At 38.8% G+C, this 26,379-nt stretch overlaps 1 protein-coding gene across 5 annotated transcripts in view; it reads left to right on the top strand.

Moving 5' to 3' along the window:
• Positions 1-876: 876 nt before the first annotated feature.
• The window catches only part of NMNAT3 (nicotinamide nucleotide adenylyltransferase 3), a 132,015-nt gene continuing 106,512 nt past the window's right edge, over positions 877-26,379 (top strand). For all 5 annotated transcript variants that reach the window (XM_020986135.2, XM_020986132.2, XM_020986136.2 and 2 more), the window contains exon 1: positions 877-1,013. The gene's annotated coding sequence lies outside the window, so the exon portion shown is untranslated. The remainder of the gene's footprint in view (positions 1,014-26,379) is intronic.

The raw sequence follows: 26,379 nt of genomic DNA, 5'->3' as shown, positions 1-26,379 counted from the left end.
TGCCCTTAATTCTAGCTGACATCTCCACTTTTGTCCTGTATGTTTATACGTGGTCTCCCTCTTTAGACTGGGCGCTCCTTGAGGGCAGGGGCTGTCTTTGCCTTTCTTTGTATTCCCCAGAGCTTAGCACAAAGCCCGGCGCAAAGTAGGCGCTTAGCAGAAAGTTTGTTGACTGACTGACTTACTGACTGACAGCTGAGCGGAGGAAGAGAGAGGCCTCGGGCCAACCCCACAGGGGGCCGTGAAGGGCCGGAGCAGGGGCCATGCTACAGAGGGCGGGGAGGGCAGCTGTCACACCTAGGGCCCAGACCCCGCGTCCTCCACCAGCCTCCAGCACACGGAGAGCCTCCACCCCAAAGTTAGCAGGCTCCGGCCCGAGTGGGCGAGGAGACAGGGAGGGTGAAGAGAGGAGCGCGAGGGCGGAACCAATAACAAATGGGGGGGCGGAGCCCTAAAGGAGACAAAGTTACGTGGGAGCGCCGAGGGGTGGGAGAGGGAACGGAAAGAGACGGAGCCCTAAAAGAAACAGGTGTGGGGAAGAGGCAGGTGGGGAGAACGCTAAGGAAGGCGGACGGTGCCCGAGAGGGCCACAAAAAGGAAAAAACGAGACAGGAGCGTTTCGGGGCTCGCACATAACAGGGCCCCAAAGGAGACACTCAAGGTGAAAGTCGCAGGACAAGGAAGGCTAACGCAAGGTGGCAGATCCGACCTCCTCAGAGTCTGTCAGGATGCCGCGTTTGCGCCTCAACCCGCGATTGGAGAACCTCTCTAAAGCCCGCCTCCTGGAGGACAGCCTGACCAATGCCTGGGAGGTTGCGGGGGCGGGACCTGCGAAGGGGAGGGGCCATGCTTCCCGTGCGCAGCCTCCTCCGTTCCTGGGACTGGGGGGCGGGGCTGGGGGGAAGCGCGAGCTCGCCCTGCGCGGGTCCCCGCCTGATTGACGGACTAACTCCGTCTAACTTGGCAGGATTGACTGTCGGAGCGGTGCGCCCTTAAATCATGAAGCCTCCCAGGTAAGAGTTGTCCTTCCTTGCCCTTGGCCGCCAGCAGGTTTTCATTTCATTCCTGCGCTCTGCACGGAAAGTGAAAACTACTCTTCCCAAGGGCTGTTTTAACACTGACATAATTAGTCACCAAGCTCATTCATCCAGTTAAAATGTTTCCAAGGCTCCCTCCCTCCCGGGCTTTTCTTTTTAAGCCACTTGGGAGTTCTTCTCTGGCACGACCTTCCAGACCTCTCGTTTCTGCCGTAGAGTGGGCTAGTTGTGGCCGGGCAACAGGTTGTGAGGCGATTCTCCTACTTCCTGGTGTTGACAGAGGCGGCCCGGAGGCCCCCCGCTGGGAGGACCGATGTTCAGGGATTCCATGATCTTTCCCCGGATGACTTTCTTTCCCAGGACCGAATGAGGTCTGTTTTACAGTATTTCTGCAGTATTTATACTGTATATATTTATATACATATAACGTATATATTATACATTGATTTACAGTATTTATACAGTACTTCCCAGATACTGCATCACGCTAGAAAGAGAGGCTGTGGGATGAAAATTTATACCTGGAAGCCTCTACTAATCGTGTTAAGTCCAAACCCCTCATTTTACAAGATGATACCCAAAGAGGTGAAGGGACTTGTCCAAGGTGACTTATTACTACAAAGTGGCAGAGCTGGAATTCGAACCCGGAGTCTCAAATTCAAAATAAATCCAATCCTCTTTACACAGCCCAACCAAAATCATCAACCGGATGACAGAATGGATTGAGCATTGGGCCTGGTGTCAGGAAGACCTGAGTTCAAATTCGGTCTCAGACTGTTAGCAGCTGTGTGACCTTGGGCAAGTCACTCAACCCTGTTTGCCTCAGTTTCCTCATCTGTAAAATGAGCTGGAGAAAGAGAATGATACTCCAGTATCTTTTCCAGGAAAACCCCCAGACAAAACGACCCAAACCCAAATCAAGTTATTCTTCTCAGTAAAATGAGTGTTGAATTACACAGTCTCCAGTAATTTGAAATTATATGGTTTGTGATACAAATTATATGGTTTTGTGATACAAACTATGCTTAGTCCTGCCTCTGTTCTTTAATATTTAACTTCTCCCTTTCCCAATTATATCCTATTTCTATTTAAGCCTTCTTCAATTCCATGAATCTTTCCTGACTACTCAGACTCCCACTGAATTTGCAGGCTGTACCATATTACTTAGCACTTAATTATTTAATGATTCTCTACTAAAGTTAGGGATGTGCTGGTAAATAACAAACGACTCTTCACAAAAAAAAATGTGCACACAAGACACACTTTAATTTAACCAGTATTACTAACATTTTCTTTATCATTTTCTTAATTCTAGGCAGTCACCAAAATAATAACTCAACTCTGTTATGTAGGTGTGCCAGTTTCCAGGCACAAATGCTCACACTGAAAATTTGTCTGCTCCAGCACATTCCTGATTAAAATCCTACTCTATTGGGGCGGTCATTTAAGACTTGTTGATGTTACCGATTAGGTCAGACTCTGGCAAATCCTACCAGATGGAAAGTCTTATATGGATCCCATTTTATATGGATCCCATATTGATTCTTGCCTGAGGCTAGCCTAAATTAGGGTGGAGAGGCGCCTTGCCAGAAGGTTGGCTGCCAGGTGATGTATTTTTTTTATTCCAGTAATTCAAAAAAATCTTTTAAGATGTGAACTATTTGCATGGGGGAGGGAATAGCCACACTAATCAAATCATGAGACTTGGAAGTGTGCCATATGTACTGTTGTTTCATAAGGCTCGTAAACTTATTGAGCAGGGAGCATGGCTTTTATTTCTCTTGTATTCCATAAACAAGGCCACAAAGCTCTTAGTAGATGCTCAGCAACTACTTGGTGGTGGTTGATTTATTTTCGTTTGTTTCAATCACCTCCATCATTTTGTCTATATAGACACAGGCCATATGCTTGATGAGAAAGAGAACAGACCACATGAGTCTTCATGCATAATTTGTTATTAAAGAGAAATGGGAAGCATATGAGAGGAAGAGTATTTGTACAATGTCACCTTTTCCTCTTTCAAAAGGACAATAGATAATATCTCAGTAGCTTGAAAAAAAAAGTGAATCCACCTAATTAAGCCATTTATTCTTCCATGGGCACTCTCATATGTGTATATGTATGTGTATACATGTATAGGTATGTATACTTTTTTTTAATAAGGAAAAATAGGAGTATTCATGGTACAGTAGAAGGAACATTGAATTTGAAGTTAGAGGACCTTCTGAGTGATCATTCTATCATTTACTATTTTAGGTTTGTTAAAAAAAAAAAAGGAGTTTGAATTGGATGACCTCTAAGGTCCCTTCTAGAGCTAGATGTATTGTTCCTGTGATGGATGAGAATTAGGGGGATACTGTTTATTGCCTTTGTATGAATTTAAAGGAGAAATATATGCAGAAATGTGTTATGGGTGGGGTAAGGGCCATTGATAAAGAAAGTATTAAGAAGAAACCAGTTAATTTGAATTTTGAGTCCAAACTCAAGAATAAGAAAATGTTTCAGACCAAATTATATAGGTTGTAAAAACTTAAAAAACAAAAAGAGTTGGAATGAAATGAAAAATGTTCTTAATCTTTGTCAGAGCATGCTATCAATTAAATGGGAGGGATAATTGGGGTATGGGTAACTCTTTAAGAGTAGAAAGAAATGAAGCAAACTTCACATTTTCATTTATTAAAGCATTTGACTACATGTGATACTTTTTAGAAAAGTGGATGAAATTGCTATTTATGTACCTTTAGAGTTCTAGTTTCTTACCATTTAGATAAATCTGTGTATCCCCCTTGTTTATCTTTGGGGTGTTGAAGCTCCAGAATGAATCCTGTCTTGACCACTGTCTGTCTTTGCTCATTTATCATGATTCACTGCTACAGGCTTGAAACACTTCCCTCTAATTTTGCCAATTCATTTTGAAGTACTCTGGGTTCTTTATGAATACGTTAGCCAAAATAGTTTTGTTGTTTAGTTTAATCAACAACAACCAAGTAGAGGATTCCCCAATCTTTGACATTCTCCCACATACAGCCTTTTCCTCCCTGTCCCTAAGATATACCATCTTTCTGTTGTGAATGTGAATTTGGAAGAAATGTTTTCTTAGGCCATGCAGACTTTTGGAAGTGTGGTATTTTCAACAAAGACCTTTAGATATTGAAAGGTACAACAGCCATCAACATCCTCTTAAGTCAGATATGTCTTCCCCTTTGCATGCAGGAAGCATGTAGTCCATTTGCTTTTCCTCTTATGAAAATATATTGCACCTTCTTCTCTTACCAATACCCTTGCTTCCAGCTGGGATTCTACCAAACAATGGAAAATACTAGGGTGGTTGTAAAGCCAGCTGACTGCTTAAGTCAGTTTTCTTTGTTACTCTCCATTCATTTAAATAAATCAATTTTTTTCTCCATGTAACCTGCAGAAAATAATTTTTAATACTACCAAGTTATCAGGCCACTACCAAGGAACATGCCATTTAACACTTGTATTTTCCTATCAAATGCTGTAGAACTGTGCCAGTCTCATGATCTACAAAAAAAAAAATTGTCATTGTTTTTCCAGAACATTGCCTCATATGGAATGTTGCATATATTGTTAGACATGTTCAATATGTTTTATATATATATAAACTTTATTACTAGGGAAGAGAGGGGAATAAAGGTATATTCAGAAAATTAATATATTTTAAAAGCAAAAGACACTGGTAAAACTTTTTTCTGTTAAATAGTATTTCATTTTTTTCCAATTACATGTAAAGACAATTTTAACATTCATTTTTAAAATAAAATTTTGAGTTCCAAATTTTCTCCTTTCCCTCCCTCCTCCCTGAGACAGTAAGCAATTTGATATAGTTATATTTGTATAATATAAATTATATATGTGCAATCATGTAAAACATATTTCATATTATTCATGTTGGGAAAGAAGAAACAGAACCAAAACCAAAATTGAAAATAGTAAGCTTTGATCTGCATTCAGACTCCAGTTCTTTCTCTAGATGTGAATGGCATTTTCCATCACAAGTCTTTTGGAATTGTCTTGTCTCATTTTATTGCTGAGAAGAGCTAAATTAATCATGATTGATCATCCTATGATATTACTGTTACCAGTAAAACTGAAGCGGAAAAAAAACCCAGTCCTTAGATTTAGTAAAACGGTTACATGTTCCAAAACACTGTGTCCCACTCTGGGTCAAGAACATCAGTTGGTAGGGAGAAGGGGAAGGACTCAGAGTTATTACATGTGGTCCACAAATCCATATGCGCACTAAGTATTGTTGTTTTGATCTTTGTTTTTGCACTAGATTGAGAGAGTTACCCATAAGTTCTCAGCTAGTGTCTTCCTGACTTTGAGGCCAACATTGTATCCGCTATGATTTATTGCCTTTCAGATATATAAGAAGAGATTGAGGTGAATGAAGTAAAATTCATTTAAAAGTTACTGAATTCGTAGTAGCTTTTTCTCATGAAATATTTTCTTCTTCAACAACAGCAAATAGCATATAGGAGTCCATAATGTTTTTGATGTTTAAAAGATGCTCTTCCATTCCCTAATTGATAAATGGTCAAAGGATATGAACAAGCAGGTCTCAGAGGAAGTTATCTAAGCTCTCAATAGCCATGTGGAAACAACAACAACAAACAAACCACTCCAAATCCCTAATATTTAGAGAGCTGCAACTCTGAGATCCCACCTTATCCAGTCCATAAAATTGTCAAAGTTAGAAAAGTAATATGACAGTTGTTGTAGGGGCTGTGTGAAAACAAGAACTGTTAATGGATAGCTATTTTGGAAAGCATTTTGGAACTGTGTCCCACAAGTCGTTAATCTGTGCATCCTTTGTACACTTTGACTCAGTGATATCATTACTAGGCCTATTCCCCCCAAAAAATCAAAGAAAATGAAAAGTTCCTATATGGACAAAAATATTTATAGCAGCTCATTTTGAGGTGGCAAAGTACTAGAAGCTAGGAATGCTCGTTAATTAAGAAATGGCTGAACAAAATATAAGTGTGTGGTTTATGAGTTTATTATGGTGTGATGGGTTCAGGGGATTTGTTTTGCCTGACAGCATATTTGTTTCAAGTGTTTTGTTCTTTTTTTTTCTTTTCCTTTAAATTGGTAAATTTCTTTTGCTTTAAATTTTCTTTTCCTTTAAATTTCCTTTAAGTTGGGGAGGGGGAGAAATACACACTTGTTCATTTTAAAATGAAAGAAAAAGACAGTCCTTCATAGTCAAAAAAGTTGGGAACTATTGCCCCAAGGGATTGAACTGTTTGCTATGTAGGTAACAACATGTTAGTTGGAGAAGAACAAAATGTGTGTGAGAATAGATAAGTTTCAAATTTATCTACTGGATGTTGTTATGCAATTTCATGAGACCAAGATGGTAACAGTATGACTGTGCATGCCACAGAGGCCTTTGGGGTTGAGGGTTCTTGCAATGAACAGGCTAACTTGTAGTGAGAGGGGCTTTTGTGTCTCCAACTGGTAAGTTTCCAGCATCAGTTTATGCCCTTAAACCAGTCTATCTCTGTTGGTAAAGGATGAAGACTAGATCAGAATGTCTCTAAAAAACAAAACTCTCATTAATAGTCTCACTAATATTTTATATTACTATAACATTATTTTACTTAATTTGACAAATGAACACTTGATTCCCATGGATCTTAAACATTGACCATATTGCCATCTCTCTTGAAACAAAGAAAAAATACTGATTACTATATAAAAACTTATGAAAGTTAACTACCTCAGGTAGTGTAATTATCAGCATATTGCTTTTAGGTCGGTGGCAGTCTGCCTTCATTAGGTTCTTAAAGTAACTTTGTAATGGAATAGTTCCTGAGTATTCTTGTCAGCAACACGATTTAAGCCAAGAAGAGAGAGGAGTTCCATTTAAATTTTTCTCCGACTAAAACTGGTACACAAACAAATAACATTTGTACCTTCTAAAAGTGAATATTAACAGTATTCATTTTTGAAGAGATTCTCTTAGAATGAATGTGTTCATCAGTAAACTTAGTTCATAGCTGGGAGTGTTTTTGGGGGGGCATTCTTTTTTTTTTTAAGGCAATTGGGGTTAAGTGACTTGCCCAGGGTCACACAGCTAGTAAGTGTCAAGTGTTTGGTCTGAGGTCGAATTTGAAGTCAGGTACTCCTGACTTCAGGGCCGATGCTCTATCCATGGCACCACCTAGCAGCCCCATGGGGGCATTCTTTAATCCAATTTTTCTCTTTCTTTAGTTAGAAGCTGCAGTTTTTTTCTCCTGACTGTTTGCACTTTAAGATGGAAAAGGAGGAACCTTGACAATAAAACATGTCTAGCTCACCACAGGAAATACGCATTGAGGATCCATATAAAGAAAAGAAAGTGATTGAGGTCTGATGGGAAAAGTTTAACAGCTGTAGAACTGATACAGCTTTAGCTAGTTTCTAGTCATGAGCTCATGTAAAAGCCAGAAAGAGCAGGTGTTAAGATAACTCTGCAGTGTTTGTTTCCTTTCAATGAGTTCTTTAACCCAATAGCTCGTTAGTTGGTCTTCTGTAAGTTTAAGAAATAGACCGTGTGTGTATGTATATTGGGGTGGGAGGGATGTTGGCTGGCGGGAGTACTGGGAGAGGATTAAGGTAAGAGATGGAATTATGAGCTCTATGCATGGGAATCCAGTTGTTGTTGGTCCTGAGGGTGATCGCTTGATTTGCAAGTGAATGTATTCAAGTGAGGCAGGACTGTGCAGTCTTCAGCCTCACTCTCTCCTCCGGAGTCATCGGAGTCCAGTGGCAAGACAAAGGTCAGGACAACTGGTGATGGCTTCTAATGCAGTAGGAGACATGACCTTTTTAAGCCAAGGCCTTTCGTGGGTCTCAGTTTGTCTGACCCAACAGCCATTCAATAATTAAAGGCTGGGTAAAAAATTGACGCAAAAGATGGCCTAGTTTGCCTTCACAAAGAATCAGTCTGGGAGGGGAAGATCCTTAGAACAGGAGAGAATAAAGTGGATTTGAAACATCTAATTTTTAATCTTAGAGTATGATGAAAGGGAATAAAGAATACTTGTTCTGGATTTGAATCCCCTCTCATTTAGTAGCAGTATATAATTACTTAAGTAGTTTAACTTTTCAGCCTGAATTCCTTTAACAGAACTGGGATAATAATACTTGGCAAGGCATATCTCATAGGGAACTTGTGAGGATCAAATTAGAGCTAATATATCACCCTAAAATGCTATATAAATGTGTGTGGTCATTATTAATAACAGCAAGGCAACAGGTTTATTGGATGGGGAACTAGCCTCCGTCCAAGTGGAGTGGAGAAGACCTAGATTCATGTATTACTTCTGCCACTATTAGCTGTTTAATCCTGGGCAAGTCACTTAGCTTCTCAGTGCCTCAGGCAACTCTTTTGGATTATAAATTGTAGAGCAGTTTCTAGTGTGTCTTGGTAGAGGGAAATTTCTCATTGGGAGCTGTCTGCACTAAGGAAATCGCAGGTCCACATAGAGGGGAAAAACACCTTAATGATTAGGCCTTATAGGTACATAATAATTAAATTTAAAAATTTCTAATTTCTCAGTAATCAAGCCTCATAATGCCTCTGTGAGGTATACACAGTATACGCATTTCATAAATTATTGAACAGGAGTTTATTATCAATGATTTTTAAAACACTATTGACCTTGAGATGTTCCTTTGCAAAGATAAAAATCCAAAAGACTTATTATAATAAAATCTTTTACTTATACTCAAAAGAAGGCTTTTTTTTTAACCAGCTGGCCTCCTTTTGGCTTTGTGTGACTGACTTTAGAGGCACCATTGACCATTCTTTGTCTTGTTTTTTTCATTTAGGCCCTAATCCTGGTATAAAACAAATGGGTGTTTGTCACCCAAACACTTGATGTGTTCAAAGGGCCTTAGATGAAAAACATACTTTTATATTCACAACTTGTTCTAAGGGGACCAGATTTGTGGACATTGACTAAATCAAGTTTAAATGACCTGGACCTTGTATCTCTTTAGCTTTGGAAGCAAGGAACACTTAATTTCTACAACTCGCTCCATACTCTGATATCGTCTCTTCTCTAGGTAAGGAGATTTAACCACTATCTGATAGGGCTACTGCTAACCCCACTTGGCTTGCTGCAGAATCAGTAGGCCCCAAGGTGTATCTGGTTCAGCACTACATCAGTCTTGCTGCTTGTCTTAGATCCCCAGTAGAAATTTACTGATATTTCAAGCTAATCAGTATATAATCAGGAATTCTTGAGTTCCAGCCTCTTTTATCTGCATTTTACTAAGACTGAAGGACTGGTAGCATAAAAATTTTAGGATCGTGTGTTTAGAGCTAGAAGGGACCTTAGAGTTCATTTAGTCCAAGCTCCTTATTTTGCACTGGGCCCTGGGAGAAGGATAATGGACTCATCCAAGGTCACATAGGAACCAGATGCAGAGTTGGCAGAGTAGCGCTGAATTCCTGCCAAGCAACTCAATCACGTTTTTTTTTTTTCCACTTCATCACATTGCTTCAATCAATCAGGAAATATTTATTAAGCCAGGCCTTATGTTAGGTATTAGGGATACAGTGACAGAAATGAACCAGCTCCTGCCCTCCAGGAGCTTACATTCCATTTGGGGAGGTATGGTGCGTTTTTTTAAGTGTGGCAATCCCTCTGGCCTCACTCCTCCTAACTGACCCTTGTAGTTTGGGGTCACCACAGGGTGCTTACTACTGTTACTTCAGCCAGGGCTCTAGGGGTGACCCAGAAGGGCCATTCTTGAGCACTACCATTTATGAGCCCTAGCAGTGTGGTTCCTGTCAGCCAACCTCAATTAGTTTTTAGACAGGATGTTTACTGAGCAGTTATAGCAGGGACAGTTATTACAGAAGCATCCGCAGAATTGTGGAGATGCATACTGCCCTCATAAAATGGACCTGTAGAGAGCTGGCTCAAACAAAGAGAGTGTGTGTGGCCAAAGGGAAAAGTTACAGCTCTGGTTATTGGGAATGTGGGGGGAAATGATTATACTGTTCAGGAAAAAATATACTGCTGAAATCCAGCTTTATGTGATTGAAGGTTGTTCATATCCAGAATGTCTCTTGACCTCAGTAACTCTCTAGGAATGCTGGAGATGGCTACCTGGTATTTTGGATTCCCTTAGATCCTAGATGCATCAGAAGCATTCTTGTTTTGATGATCCACCTAAGCTTGTGTTTTGCTTTGTCTTTGTTTCAGTCAAGTTGCCCCCTTGGCAAAATTGCTTTCCTATGAGATTGTGATGGGACCCTTGTCTAAATCCTCTATGACGTAAACCTTCTGGACTAGAGGGAGCCACACCTCCTCTTCAGCAAGCTCTCCTTAATGACATAATAAATTTCTTTCCAAAATTGTTTCAGATTTGGAGTCTGTTCCCACCAACGATAAGAGTAGTTTTTCCCCTCCCTTCATGGAATCCTTATCTAGGCTATCTCATTTTACACACAAGGAAATTATGCACCAGAAAGTAAAATGACTTGCCCTAGGTCACCCAGGTATTAAATTGAAGAGTCAGAATTTGAACCCAAGTTCTTTGACCCCCAATCCAGTGCTCTGGATGCCTTCCACCTTTATTTCCAGTTCACTTATCTAAAGGAATTCTGAGAAAAGAATAACCTTGTTATAAGACAACATTTCTCTTATTCTAGGAAGAAATTGTCTGCATTATTACTGTATGTTTAAAGTATTGGAATTCCCTGAAACTATAAGATAGGATTCTCTGAAAGGGCCATGTCACTGGGGGGTCACGAACCAATTATCAAATGACTCCTCAGCTTGTGAATCTAGGAAAGTTGGTGATTCCAGTAGCTGGGTCAGGCAAAGGTTTGAAATATAAATTAGACCACATGGGTGCCAGTCTTTTCAGTTTTGCAAATGAATTGAGAATTAATGAACACTGGAAGCACCTCTGGCCAGAAGCTATAACATAGTGGGAGGTGTAGCAAAGGCAACTAATTTTAAAATTAGAAAAAAAAAAGGCAACTATTTTGAACTCTGAAGAGATAGCTATGTGTAGAGGAGAGACTTCTGAGCTTTAAAATAGGGGCAACTAAATATCTAAAGCCGAATGAACTGCGACCAGGTTTGGTCAAGAAGCTGGTTAGAGGTAAAAGATCTTCGTTAACTGAAGGGAAGAATTAGTCTGTTTTTTGCTTAAATATGTTAGACTAAGCCCCAAAGATGCATCAGAGGATGAGAAGGATTACCCCTAGCAAAGATAGATCTAGGGGTAGTGAAAGTAATTAGCAAGATGCAGAAAGATGAGTATAATATGCAGGGGAGTGCAAGGATAGACACATTTAAAATATTTTTTAAAAATACATTTTAATCCCAGAAAGTTGCATTTTCTATGGCAAGTAAGTTGTATGTACTATTGTGAGGTCTTCAAAGCCTCCAGTGGATAGTAACCCTCTGGGGATACAAATTTCAAACTTTGCTTTAGGTGTTCAGATATTTCTTTGGTGTTCCCCAGGTAAAGTTAAACTGAAGATTGTCATTATGCCTTTGTAATTCAATAATTCTGTATTTCAGTTCATTATTGTGTTTTATTTTGCTTTCCCAATTCCTTGGGAAAGCTTTTTAACCCAGCTGAGTGTCATTTAGATTAAAGGGGAAAGAGGTTTGCTGACATATGGCCCAGAGAGTCAGAGGGAGCATTGACATTCTCTTAGTTAACTCCAAGGGGGTATTTCTTCACACACTTCACCATTCCATCCCATCTCCAAGCTCAGCATTGCAATCTCCTACCTCTGTGCATTCACATAAGCTATGTATGCCCTTTGCCAGGAAAGCACTTCTTCCTCATTACCATCTTTCGTAATCTCTGTTTTGAGTAGAGGGTTAACTCAGGTGTAACTTTCTCTCATAAGCTTCCGTAATCATCCCAATTTTTTTAGTGTTTCTTCTGTCTTCAAATTACGTTCTAGTTACTTTCTCTGTTCATGCTGTATCTTACTCAGTACCATACAAGTGCCTTGAAGCAAGTAACTTTCATTTTTGTCTGGTGCCTCATATATACACACACTAGATTATGGATCCTTGATCTAATCAATGATATGTTACAATATATTCATGCCTCCTCATCCTGTGTGACTCTTGTCCATATTTTCCCGTTTGCTGTAGAGGATCCGCCTGGTTTGCTGGGGATCTTTCTTGATTTCTTCTGTCTTCAAGAGGATACCCAGTGGAGTATTTGGACTATCTGCCTATCATCCCTTTCTCTGTTATCCCACATGATCAATCAATCTTCTTTTTGATCATAAATTTCTCAGATAACTCTTTTTACTCATATTCATCTCCAAATTCCTTATTCATGGTTGAAATGGAAATTGGAAATTCCCCTTTAAATTAATAAGATCACTCAAATAAATAGGTTCAGTTCAAATCTCGGTCATGACCGTTCCATATCTCCTGAGTGTTCTTGGCCTAGCATTCCAGGAACTAGCCATTCCTAGGTCACGTTGACATGGAGGGTCGGCTCCTCTCCTTGTGAGACGTGATGTTATTAAAAAACAAAATACCAAGCCTCAGGCGGATGGGAGCGTGGCTAAGGTCAGATGTGTATTGGACAAACCATGAATAGCGCAAGCATCAAAAAGGGGTTCTTGGCCCCAAGCCTTCTTTGTTTAGAACAATATAAAAACACTGCGTCCTGTAAGCCCGCTGAGCCTCACCCGCGGGAAGGACGCTTCGCCCGGGAAAATCTTTACACAATTCAAGTTTGTACTGGCTGCAACGGGGCTCCCAGCCGTTGATTGACTTTGGAGGTTCCCTTGAATTGGTGATGTATTCTCTTCCATTACCGACTCTCTTGATCGGTGCTATATTATTGATTGTTCTTATTATTTATGATTTCTATGCAAATTCAAACTATCTGTGCTTTGCTTCTTCTAAATAAATTATCTATTTCCTATTATTTTCTGGTGCATTGGAGAGTGTCATTTATAGGAGCGAATCCGAACCTCACTAAATCCTATTAATACAATGGTATACGGCAACCCTCTCATAACCACCATGTCCCTCTCCTTTGCCCTCTATGTGTAACTTATTTTTAGTTCTTTAGAGATTATAGTGTTCCATAACTGGAAGCCATACAACAGCAATATTGAATATCGGTATTAGAAAGATGAGCCTTTATCTTTGAGAGGAGTTTGTGATCACTTATAGAGATTTTGAGATCACTAACAGAGCTTTGCAACTTCTTAAAGGCAATCCAGTCCATTCTATTGCCATTATAAATTCTAGACCCAACTTGTCCTTTTTTACCTTGTGCCATTCATACATACATATATATTAGTGTGTGTGTATGTGTGTGTGTGTGTGTGTGTGTGTGTACGTGTAGACATATACATATACACACACAGGTTCAGACCTATAATTTCATTGGTGTATAGAGTTCCCTAGGGAGAACACTCTATCTACTGAGGTAGATCAGCAACTGTTCTGCAATTTATAATCTTAAAGAATTGACTGGAGCGCTGAGGTGAAGTGACTCGTCCAGGGTTGAGAAATCAGATTGTGTCAGAAGTAAGGATTTGAACCCAGTTTTTGTGGCTCTGAGCTTGGCTTTCTATCCATTATATCATGCTGCTTCTGATGGACATAGGTATTGTCCATCCAACACCATCATAACCTAGGCAATTGATATTTTTCATCCATTTGGTTGTTTTTGTGTGGATAGTTCAGCCAAACTCTCTTGAATGGTTATTGATTACTTCAAGGAGGCTCTTAAATATATGTAATAAGTAAATATTTGTTGAAATGAATTAATATTCTCTGTACCTACTCCTAAGCACCACCAGAATTTAGCAGGAATGTGCACAACTCAGGTGAATGCAACTGTAAGCATTTAGGGAAATCCACCTAACTCATTAGATTTCCCAAGGCTGAATTCCTGTGCCAGTTTTCTTGCTTTCCTTTCCTTCAAATCAGTGTGCTCTGAGAGAGAGAAACTAATATTCTCTTTAGAAATATTTGCAAAAATTTCTGCTTCACGGGTGGGTTGCTTTGCCTTTCTGATATTATGGTAATTCTTATCATTTTACTGCTTTATATTATGGCTTTGATAAGTGCACTTTTGCTATATCTTGCCAGAATCTAGGCCTCCAAGCCATTTCCCAGCCATCTCCGCACCACCTACCCACTGTGTGTCATCTTCTGCCATTATAGCGTCAGCTCCTTGAGGGTAGGAACTCTCTTGCTTTCTTGTATTTATAACTTTAGCACTTAGTACAGTGACTGGTACATAATAAGCACTTATAAATTGCTTATCTATCTTCTATCATTATACTGCTTTGCATTGTTACATATATATATATATATATATATATATATATTTGTAATTGATAGTGTATCTATGTATATGTAGATATCTCCTCATTTATCTGTAAGCCCCTTGAGTACAGCAATCTTGCATATTTCTTTCTAACATCTATTATCATTAGCCTGGTGTTGGACATATGTCAAACTCTCAAATATTTTTTGATTAATTCATGTTCTGAAAAATTTTGATAAAATATGTTTGTTTATCTGAGGGGGATACCTAAGATGACTCTGAATTAGGTATTTTTATTGCTTTATATCAGAAAATTAGGGTTTTTGGTAAATTTAGAAAGGCATCTTGAAAGTGATAGGAACTTGAAGTAAGTGAAAGTTGTGTTTACTTGTAAAGATTTTTGTGGAATGTACTAGGTAGAGGTGATTCAGAATTCTTGAATTTTAGATTAATGAGAACAAATATAAATTAGGCAAGCATGAAAATGGAGTTAAGAATAGCTTTGCTTAGAATAGATCTTGTGATTGTCAACGAGTGTATTTATATCTCTTTATATGTCCGCTTGCTGATTTCCTCCTGTTTTTGTTTCTCTCTTCATTGTAAAAGAAGACTTGATTCTGGTGGGAGTTGGGAATCAAAGAGAACTGTTTGACTTGGAAGGTGTGACATGCGTGAGGGTGGCAGGTGACCTTAAATCATACTTGGAAAGGGGTGAGGACATCTACATAATTCCACAGCTGAAACTCTAGTAGAAATCAGGACAATTTTAAGCAATAATTTTAGCAAAATAAATATTTGATAATATTGCTACCAAATATCTACTAGCTACTGAAATTCACACATCAGTTCTGTAAACTTCGAAAGGATTGACAGGCGATAAATATTTTCTGTGTTGCTAATCTTTTCTAATCTTTATGTATTGCTGAGGAAGGTACTAGTCCGCAAATTAATGGATTAATTAACATCCAGAAGACCTCACCATCCTATAGGAAATCTTTCTTTCATTTGGACTCTGCAGGATTCTGCCCAGGATCATGGTGAACACCTTTGAAGGCAAAGGTCTTCCTGAGGATTGTTGATGACTGAGGATTGTTGAACAAAGTTATCTCTTTGATCATATTGTCAAATATGCATTTTAGGCAGAAGTCTGCCTAAACGATCTTTGTTAATTGAATGTTATTCTAATTCCAAGCATTGTTTCGTTGTTTCAGTAGTGTACAGCTAGCTCTCTATGATCCCATTTTGGGGTTTTCTTGGCAAAGATACTGGAGTAATTTGCCATTTCTTTCTCCAGCTAGTTTTCCAGATGAAGAACTGAGGTAGACTGGGTTAAGGTGACTTGCCCAGCGTCACACAGCTAGTGTCTGAGACAGGATTTGAATTCATGAAGATGAGTCTTCCCAGTTCCAAGCCCAGTGATCTCACCACTGGGTGCCACCTTGCTGCCTGACTTAGGGAGAGAGAAATGTCCTGCCATAATGTCTTCCTTCCCCCTCCTTCCTCCATGCCCTTGGACATCTCTCTGCCCCAGTCACAATCTGAAGTAACATTTATAAGAATCTTGAACGAGGAAAAGGTCATAATATTTTAAAATAAAATTTTGGTTAATATTACAAAACAGTAATCGCCTGCTATTCAACTAAAACTATTCAGGTCCTTTCTTAGCCACTGCCCACAAGGACTGCTTCCTCAAAATAATTACTATCTCAGTCTTTTCTGAATTGAGGATGTCATAGCACCAATCTCTTCATAGAGTGGGGGAAAGCAATGATCTTAGCTATAGAAGGATATTTCTCCATCTGTTAGCCTTTGTTCTTGACATCTTCCACATTTTCCTGAAGGGAAAGTATGTTTATTGGGAGAAAAAGTTTTTTAGATATTTTCAGTCAAACTAAAAAAGAAGTTTTTAAAATGCTTCTGTAACGTCTATCAAGGAATCCTGTATGATCTTTCATAGTCAGCTTACAGTAAACATAATTGGATTTTGCATTTTCCATGCCTCAACCCTGAAGATGTAGTCTTCTGCACAAAATAACCTGTAAATGCCTGTTTGTTGTGCCCTGTGCCCTGTTTTTTGCCCTTCTTACAAGTTAACTTTTAAGTAAATGTTCTTGGGGAGTTTCTGGAAGGTGGCATAGTGAGAAGTCACAGTGGAGCTGAGCAAGCTGTCCAGTTACATCCTTCCATACATCCCTGATAAGCAAAAAGGGGAAGGAATGAATTCCCCCAAGAGCCTCCAAAAAGAATTGCCTCTCAGATAACAAAAGGATGAGGAAATGATCGAGCATTAGAAAGAGAAAAAAAGCCTTCTAGTGTGAACAAACATTTTGTAGTAAAAGATCCCAAAGAGAATTTAACAAAAGGAAAAAAAAACAATAATCCCAATAGTTTCCACTGAAACAAAATGCTGGAATTTGCACAAGACTTCAAACTTGATTTTAAAAAAATCATGCTAAAAGAAATAAAAGAAGATCTGATTTTAGTAAGGGAAGATCTAATGGTTCTAATTAGAGATTTTATATTAATAAAAACAGGACAAGACAAATTGATGAAAAAGTCAACAACATGGAAAAAATAGCACAAGTGTTTGCTGGCTGTTGTTCAGTTGTCTTTAGTCATGTCCAATGCTTTGGGACCCATTCGAGGTTTTCTTGGCAAAAATACTGGAGTGGTTTGCCATTTCCTTCTCCAGCTCATTTTACAGATGAGGATACTGAGGCAAATGGGGTTAAGAGGCTTGCCCAGGGTCATACAGCTAAATAAGTGCCTGTGGCCTGATTTGAACCCCCGAAGATGAGTCTTCCTGATTCTAAGCCCAGTGCTCTATCTCCTGTACCACCTAGCTGCCCTGGAAACACCATGGGAATGAGAGGCCCAGATCTAAACAGGGGAGAAGAATGGTCATACCACATGGAATGGGGTTGTAGAGAACTGCAAAGAAGTAGAAACACTCCCCCCAACCATGTTGGTACCTCATTGCTATGCCCTTCTTTCAGCTTAGGGCAGCGAAGGGGCAACTTTGTGCTTTTTTGGTCTTCTGGTTTGGGCACCTGCTTTAAATTTATTAAATTTTGCAGGAGACAGTTTTGATCAACGTTGATGTCTTTGCTTTTTCTCATTTCCCATTTTTTGTCATTGAAAATAGAATATGGATTGGTACTGGACCTGTGATTTCATCAAAATCTGGTGTTTTCAACTGAGAAGACTACTTCTTAGCAATGTAGGTTGACATCTTCTCTGTGACTTTAAGCCTTAGAAGTTTCCTGGAGCACTGAGAGGTTAATTGACTTACCTAAGGATAGAAAGCCAGGATGTGACTGAGATAGGCTTGAACCCAGGTTTTCCAGACTCAGAGTCTGGCTCTCTGTCTACTGGGACAGACTGTCTGTCATGTGTTGTCTGATCCCTGTCCTGGAGCCATCCTACATTTAGTGTCTTCTTTGGCAGTACCCATAATCCCAAGTCATTTGTCTTACTGGAACTATCACCATCTCATCCCTTTCTCTTTTGTGGATATGTAACTGTGGTCAGAAAATGTAAGGAAGTAGAGGAAGGGCTAGATGCTCTTCCCACAAAAGAGTAGGAAAATAAATGTCACCAACCAGATGGCAGTTTTGGTGTAATAACAAGAACAGCAATTGACATTTATATAGCACTAGAAGACTTGCAATTTGCTTTACACATGTTATTTCATGTGATTCTCACAACAATCCTATGAAGTAGGTACTGCATACAGGTATTATTATCTCCATTTTACAGATGGGAAAACTGAGGCTTTTTAGCTATTAAGTGACTTTCCCATGGTTATACAGCTAATTAGTGTCAGAGGTAGGATTTGAACTGAAGCATCTAGGTCCACCAGTCTTTCTACTATATTGTGCTGCTCTGGGAATTTGTGATCTTTAGTTGACACACACCCCAAGGTAAGGTTATAGGAATACTAAATAAGGATAAAGCAGCCTAGAGAGATATGGGATGTAGAGTTTATTGGTGTTCTTTCTGAGGAAACAAAAAAGAATGCACATTATCAGGGTTTATTTAGGGTCATTACTAAGATTGTTGTTAAATGAGTTGGCAGCCAAATGTTCATAAACATTGCCGTGAGGGAAGAGTTCTCTTAGGAGCATCATGGATATGTGAATAGTCGAAAGACTTTGAGAGGATTTACAAATTTCATGTCCCTTCAGCAACTATACATTTTGAGATCATTCATTATCAACACAGATAAGTCAGCACAAAACCCTATATATATTTGCACTGGTATATATTCCTCTGATTTCTCTCCAGCTCATCAAACTCATTTGCCTATTTAAGCCAACAGAATTGAGGTGGGCAGGTGGTTGAAACAAGAAATAATTGTCTCTACTATAGACAGTGCTGGATTTAGTAAAAGATTAGATAATATGTTAGATTTATTCTTCTACAAGTAGGTATCTTTTTTTCTTTATGATGGTATTCTAGTGTTTAAATGTATTTTTTAAATCCTATTGTTTTGTTCAATGTCTATCCATATTATGTATTTCTTTGAAATTGTGAAGTGTTTCAGATTCCTAAAGTAAGTTTTCTTTGGCAAATTCTCTAACCCTGGAATATTATAACCTTAGAAATAATAGAATTTAGTAATCAATTGGATATAGAATTGTGAGGGAAAGGAAAAAGTAAATGATAACACCAAGATTTATAACATGGGTGACTGAATAAATGTTGGTGTCACTTTGAACAAATGAATGAAGCATTTATCCAGTGCTTACTGTGTGCTCAGCACTATGACAATCACCCGAGTTACAAATAGAAAGGTAAGGCAGTCCTTGTTCTTAAGGAGCTCACATTCTAATGAAGAGACAGTACATATGGAAGGTTTCAGTTGCTGTTTAAATGGAGAAGTTCCATGGTTCTTAGGGCATAGTAGCAAAGCGACATTAATGCCTCTTGTTTCCTGTCAGATAGTAACAGTTTCTGATGCTGAACCATTTGACATTAACAAGCTTTGGCAAAAAGAACATTCTTTTCTGGGGTTTCAATAGTTACAGCTCTCCGACCTGCAGAAGCAGTTGCCAGACTGCATCTTCCCAGGGTGATGGCTGAGGGCACTGAGCTAGAAATATTGCTATCCTCAAGGCTCTTGGGTTGAAGATCCTAGACCGTTTCCATCAGGCTGTGAGCGAAGATATGGTAGTAGAGGTAATGGTGGTGTTCTGACTTACCTGCCTCCTCTCTCCCTCAGGATCCCCTGCTGCTTCAGTTAGTCTGGCTTCCCTGCCCTGTGTGTGGCAACTGGTTGGCAGTTGGTGGAGATGGATATCCCCTTCTCCAAAAGAGGATAGCTGTGAGGATGAGGCTGGAAGGAGGACCAATGGTCTGGAAGGTGCTGCCACTTCTAGGGCTCCTGTGCCTCTCTGACTATTGGTGGCAGTTGGGGAGTAGTTTTTGGCAGTGATGAAGAAGATGGACTCTTTCTCCTCATTGATTTCTCTCTAATGATGGCTGCAGAGGTTGGATTAGAAGTAGGTCTGGTGCTTTGGGTGAGGGTGGCGCTACTATTCCCAAGTATCTTGGGCTCAGGGCCTTAGGTTTTCTCTATTAGGGTCTAAGGGGAAATGATGGTCAAGATTGTGGTGGTTTGACTTGCCCTGAACATGTTACCTTCTCTTTCTTCCTCAGAGTACCTTGATACACCAGCAAGGCTGGCTTGTCTGCCCTGTGAGAGGCAGTTGGCTGGCACTTTGAAAATAGTAAAGTCAGTAGAGGGGGCATGTTTGGAGGGAAAGCTTGGATTTGAACATATTGCGTTTAAAATACTGATGAGACATTCAAGAAAAAATATTTTTCTAGCAGTTAGAAGTAACAGTTTGGAGCTTGTGAGAGGTTGGGGGCGGGGGGGGAGATCTAGATTTGGGTGCCAACTACATAAAGGTTCCATGGGAGAAAAAAGAGCAGAACCTAGGGAAACAATCCTATTATAGACACCTAGCCTTGAGGCAGATGTATCCTTTACTAGGTAATGTTTCAGGGTTGATTTCCTGAAAGAATTCAGAGCCACACATGGAACCATAGAATTTTAGAGCTAGAATAATTCCACCTCAGGAGATAATTTTGATCTCATTGGTATGCAAGTATGGACCTCGTGACCAACTGTACCTACCATGTGACCAGCAGGTTGACCACTTGGTTTTGAATCTTTTGGCTGTAGTAGACCATAAAACAGATTAAAAGTACAAAATGGTCTTTGGCCTTGAGCAACCCTATCCCATTTCTATAGTCTCTATGTGAATATGGAGAAAAAGAAGACATATAGTACTAAGAAATAAATAGAGTTGCTTTTCTTTGTTTGTTTGTTTGCCATCTAGGTATATCAATGTAAGTGTTGTTACTTCCTTCTTTCCTCCCTTCCATCGTTCTGCCCACACTGGTAAAAGGGAGTATCCACAGTAATGTGGTTATGGCCCTATTGGAATACAACTTAATTAAAAAAAAAAGAAATACAACTTAATAAAATGATAATGTAGGTTACAACTCTTTCAAATGAAGAGGCTTTTTGTAATGTACACACTGCATCGGTGTGTACCAAATGTATATGCTAATAGTTCCTGTGTCACATTAGGGAATAGCTGAGTGGCACGTAAAATGGATGAGTGGTTAGGGTTAGACCAATAAAGGGAGTGAGATACATTTCCACATCTCTTCTCTGGGGCCAGAGTGTCTCTCTCTGTTTTTGTCTTGATATTTTAATACCTCTTTAGGGTAAAGAGAATGAGTAGCAATTCTTCTAGGTATTAGTCATTGCATATTCTGTAATGATGACACTTCTAGGAATTCTTATATTTTGTCCCCCTTCTTAGCTACTGCCAAAACGTTTTCTGGCTTTGCCCGCTGAAGCCTCCTGTTTCTTCTGATGTACCCCTGTATCTAGGGCAGCTAAATGATACATAGGATAGAGTATTTGGTCTGGGGTCAGGAAGACTCATATTCTTGAGTTCAGATCTGACCTCAGATACTTACTCGCTATGTGACCTTGGGCAAATCACTTAACCTTGTTTACCTTAGTTTCCTCATCTGTAAAATGAGCTAGAAAAGAAAATGGCAAATCACTCCAGTATCTGTGCCAGGAAAACTCCAAAGGGGGTCACAAGGAGTCAGACACAACTGAAAAATGACTAAACAACAACAACCACTATATCTATAGGTTCTAACTGATAGTGTTCTTGGGGTAGTAGTCATGCTTGTTGGAAGAATAGTTTGGGACCCACTAATCTGAGGAGTCAGTAAATGTTTATGATTCCCCTGGAGTCTATACTGTTAACTTTCTTTTGTTTTTCCTGTATGACTGTGCAAATAAAATTAATATTGTAGGAAATGACATCAACAAGGTATATGTTAATAATTGTTACTACTATTAATATGTTAATTATATAACAATATATAAATAACAAGTATATTCTACATAAATTATAATATATTATATAATGATGTATTAATATTAATAATATTAGCTTTACATATATATGTAATATATATAATATGATAGGTTGAGGTTTGCAAAGCACTTTACAAATATTATCGCAATAACCCTGGAAAATAGGTGCTATTATTATCTGCTGTTTTGCAACTGAGAAGACTAAAGTAGATGGAGATTAAGTGACTTGCCCTGGGTAAATGTCTGAGGCTGGATTTGAACTCAGGTCTTCCTGACTCCATGGACAGTATTCTAATCACTGTGCCACTTAGCTTCCTGTTCATTTCCACTTGAGTAAAGAATCAGTAATTTTAAAAAGCTACTTTATACAGGAATTGAACTTCTCTTTGCTATTAAATATATACACATCTCAATGCTGAATGTTTCAGGCATACTGGGCAAATAAAACCATAAGTTCAAATCTGTAAGATAACATTTGGTCCTCTATTCTTATTTTCCTAGGCTTAAGACTTAATATGTATGAAAAGTGTGAATATTTTCAGTTATAAGGCCCCTTCCCACTCTAAAGTTTTGCGACTTGAATAGCAGATAGGTGCTTGAACATTCAAATAGCCTGTTTCAATGGTTGCTATTCAATGTTAAATAATAAAACTCTTCAACTTAGTTGAGTTTTATGTTTGAAACAGAATGTAGCAAACTATACATTCAGAGGCATTTTCTTTTTTTTTCTTTCTTTTTTTTTTTTACTTTTTAGGCATTTGGGGTTAAGTGACTTGCCCAGGGTCACGCAGCTAGTAAGTGACAAGTGTTTGGTCTGAGATCAGATTTGAACTCAGGTCCTCCTGACTTCAGGGCTGGTGCTGTATCCATTGTGCCACCTAGCTGCCCCACAGAGGCATTTTCTTATGTGTAGTCAAATGTTTCTTTGCCCATTAACGTTGATTATCAATTAAATGGGACATTAAGCTTCAAGTAACCTCTTTCCATGAAAAATTCTGGTCCATTTCAGTCAAGATGTCTTTGATTTATTGCGTTAAATTCATCAACTGTAATGAATTGCCACAACAAAGAAGTGCTCTCTATGTTGCAAGCTTTATTTTTGGAAGAAAGCATTGAGAAAAGTTTTCAACCCCTGAAGAATTCTTATTTTAGTATGATCTAGCCTTAGGTCAAATGGACATCCGCTTAGATTAGGATAGCCATATGTTTTGACTTCTTAGTAGAAATGGGAAAATGCAATTGGAGTAAGAAAGTGCTTGGATTGTAATATCCAGCACACTAAAAACAGCCTAGCTTCCAATTAGTGGATTAGAATCAGCTTTTTTGATGATATCATTGTTTTGTTCCAGTTCTTCTATTTCATTTTAGGTAAATTGCTGATGGGTATTGTGAGTGACTCTCAAATGCCTGATATAGCAATTCTGTCTGACATAACAGGCTAGTTTATATTTAATTTTTTGAATTTTCTTTTATTTTGCTATAGGCAAAAGATGTAGTAATACTTAATCCTTTCCTATCTCCCTAGCCCAACAACTTGGAAAATGTAAAACTGCTTAGTTTCCTTCTTCATCTAGAGAAGTAAAAATAATTATAATTGAAAATGGGTAATTTGCAACTACAGTGTCTGCCTGATAATCAAAAGCTTTTTAAATGGAAACGTGAGCATATGTTTAGCATTTCTTGAAATGAGAAAAAGATTAAAATACCTATGATGTTCTTAAAGAGAGAAGGCATTATTGTTGGAAAATCTTGGTTGGAATCCTGCTTGCTATTGAGCTTTTATGATAATTACATCTGCAGAACTGTGTATAAAGCAGGTTGTTTTCCTTGGAAATGCTTAGCATACAATAGAGTTAACTCTCATTTATCCTCTTCTGAATTATTAGTGCATATTAAGGGAATGCTAATACTCCTCTTAGAAATAATTATAAAGGTAAAGTCTTTGCTGCAAAATCAACCTGCATTCCAAAGGTAAATAGGATTTAGGGATTGTCTGTTGATTTGGATTATTTTTATTTTTGTTTGCCTTCATTAGTATGGCTCACTGACAGCTAGTTTGGTAATTTATCCCACTTTCTAACCATTTAAAACATTGATGTGGAGCACTTTTGTTTCACCTTTGCTTTAAGTCATCGGAGAGTTTGTAACAAAATAGGTTTAAATTCACTTTATTAATTTTTATATTTGTAATGATTTTGAAAGTATTGAGATGAATATAGAAAAATAAACACTTTGAGCTTAAAAATGGGATGTTATAGTATGTAATTTTTTGAAATTTTTTTAAAGTAGTTAACTTTGGTGCTTTTTCTAAATCTAGCCTCTTTTTTTTTTTCATAGTTGAGAAGATCCCATCTGCTAATTTGCAGATGGGTGGGCCCATCTGCAAATATGTTAAGCTCATTTGAACCATAACAAATAAATTTCACTTACTGTATTCTCCCTTTCACAGATGAAATCTAAGCAAAAATTGTCTATACCGATAGCCTTCCACCTCTTTCCTTCTCACTAATTTCTCAGTTATGCTCTCCAAGATTACCAATGATTCTGATAATCTAAATACATTAAATAGCTTTTTCTCAGTTCTCATTCTTCTTGACTTCTCCATCGTGTTGGACACTATTGGCCCGGCCCTTCTTCCTTTATACTGTCTCCTTCCTGGATATTTGTGACACTTGTTTTCTGCTTTTTTCCTGGTTTTTGACTGTTTATTCTCACTCTCGTTTGCCAGATTGTCCATCCTGGTCCTGTCCTCTAATCCTGTGTGTACTCTAGGGCTCTGTCCAGAACCTTTTCTTTTTTCACTCTCCTCTCTCTTTTCTCCCCTTTCTTCTTCTGTCTTCTCCTCCTCTCTGCCTTTTCTTCCCTCTCCTCTTGTCTTCCTGTCATGGGTTAAATTATGATTTCTATGCAGATGACTTCCATATCTACATATATCTAGCTTCCATCTCTCTCCTGAGTATAGCTACTGCCTCACTATCTACATAATAGACATCTCAGCTTGAAAGTCTGATAGGTATCTCAAAGTCACCTCGTCCAAAAGGAACTTCCAATTGTCTTTCCCCTTAAGCTTGCCCCTGTTCTGAACTTCCCCATTTTATGAAGGGTACTACTACCTACCAGTCACCTAGGTTTGAGTTATCCTTCATTCTTCATTATCACTCATTCCCAAAATATAGTCAGATGCCAAAGTTTTTGAATTCTGCTTCTACAACATAGTTTACATCCATTCTCTTCTTTCTATTCATACTAAAACTGCCTTAGTCAGAGGCCACAGCACCTTTCACTTGCACTATTATGGTAGTCTCCTAATTGGACCTCTTGGATCTAGTTGCTCCAATCTTCACACAGCTGTCAAATTAATATTCCTAAATATGAGTGATGCTTTTATTCTCTTTCTCAAGAAGCTTCAGTGGTTCACTATACCTTAATATAAAATATAGACTCTTTTTGTTTAACATTTAAAACCATTCATAATCTGTCTCCAACCTCTCTCTTTCCAGACTGGTAAAATTCCTTAAACCCTTCATGTGCTCTACATTCCTGACTAGCCTCCTTTATGTTCCTTGTACACAACAGTTCCATCTCCCATCTCTGTCTTTTTGCACAGGCTTCAGGAGTGGGGAACCTGCAGCCTTGAGGCCACATGTGGCCTTCTAGGTTCTTGGGTGCAGCCTTTTGACTGAGTCCAGGTTTTACAGAACAAATCCTTTTGTTAAAGGGATTTGTTCTGTGAAGTTTAGATTCACACTTGAGGACCTGGAGGGTCATATGTGGCCTCAAGGCTGCAGGTCCCCCACCCTCGAATGTCTTTCATGCCTTTCAGTGTTCTTGCTCATTCCCAATTCTTGGAATCCCTGGCTCCATTCAAAGCTCAGTTCAAGTCCTGTTTCCTACATGTGAGCCTTTTCTATCTTTCCCAATTGTCATTGCTTCCCTCTCCTTATCCCTTTCCCCTCCCCCAGTACTTTGTACGGATGATGCATCTGTATACGTGTTGTTTTTATCCTTGTGTCCCTAGCGCCTACCACAGTAGGATATTTAATAGCTGCTTGTTGAATTGAATTTTTGAATTCACATAAATATGATGAATTGATATGATTTTGTCAGATTGGGAAACTGCTGCTCTTGGAACTCTCTTCCTTAAGATCACAACCCTTTGGTGATTTAATAAATATATCCTAAAGGGTCACACATAGAAAAGAGAAGTTAAATGACTTGCCCAGGATCACACAGTTAAGTGTCAGAGGCTAGGTTTTCACTGGGTCTTCCTGACTCCAAGCCCAGCACTCTATCCACCGTGTTAGTACAATTGGTATAAAATCCTTTGGACAAGTGATCAGATTCTGAAAGGCCAAAAATGTCAGGCTTTGGAGTTTGCATTTTATCTTATAGATGAGGCAGAGCCATGGAAGATTTTTGAGCAGGAGGGTGAGATATAGACAGACCTATGCTCAGGAACTGATAATAGATCTAGACTAGTCTATTCCGATACACTCTAATTCAACAAGCATTTACTAAGTACTTATGTGCCAAGTAACTGTGCTAGGTACTAGGGATACAATGGCAAATAATGAAATAATCCCTGCCCCCAAATAAACTTAGGTTCTGTCAAGGGAGACCATG

This window comes from Phascolarctos cinereus, unplaced genomic scaffold, assembly GCF_003287225.1.
Source record: "Phascolarctos cinereus isolate Bilbo 61053 unplaced genomic scaffold, phaCin_HiC Scaffold_726;HRSCAF=1367, whole genome shotgun sequence".
NCBI lineage: Eukaryota > Metazoa > Chordata > Mammalia > Diprotodontia > Phascolarctidae > Phascolarctos > Phascolarctos cinereus.
This window is presented reverse-complemented; position numbering and strand designations above follow the sequence as displayed.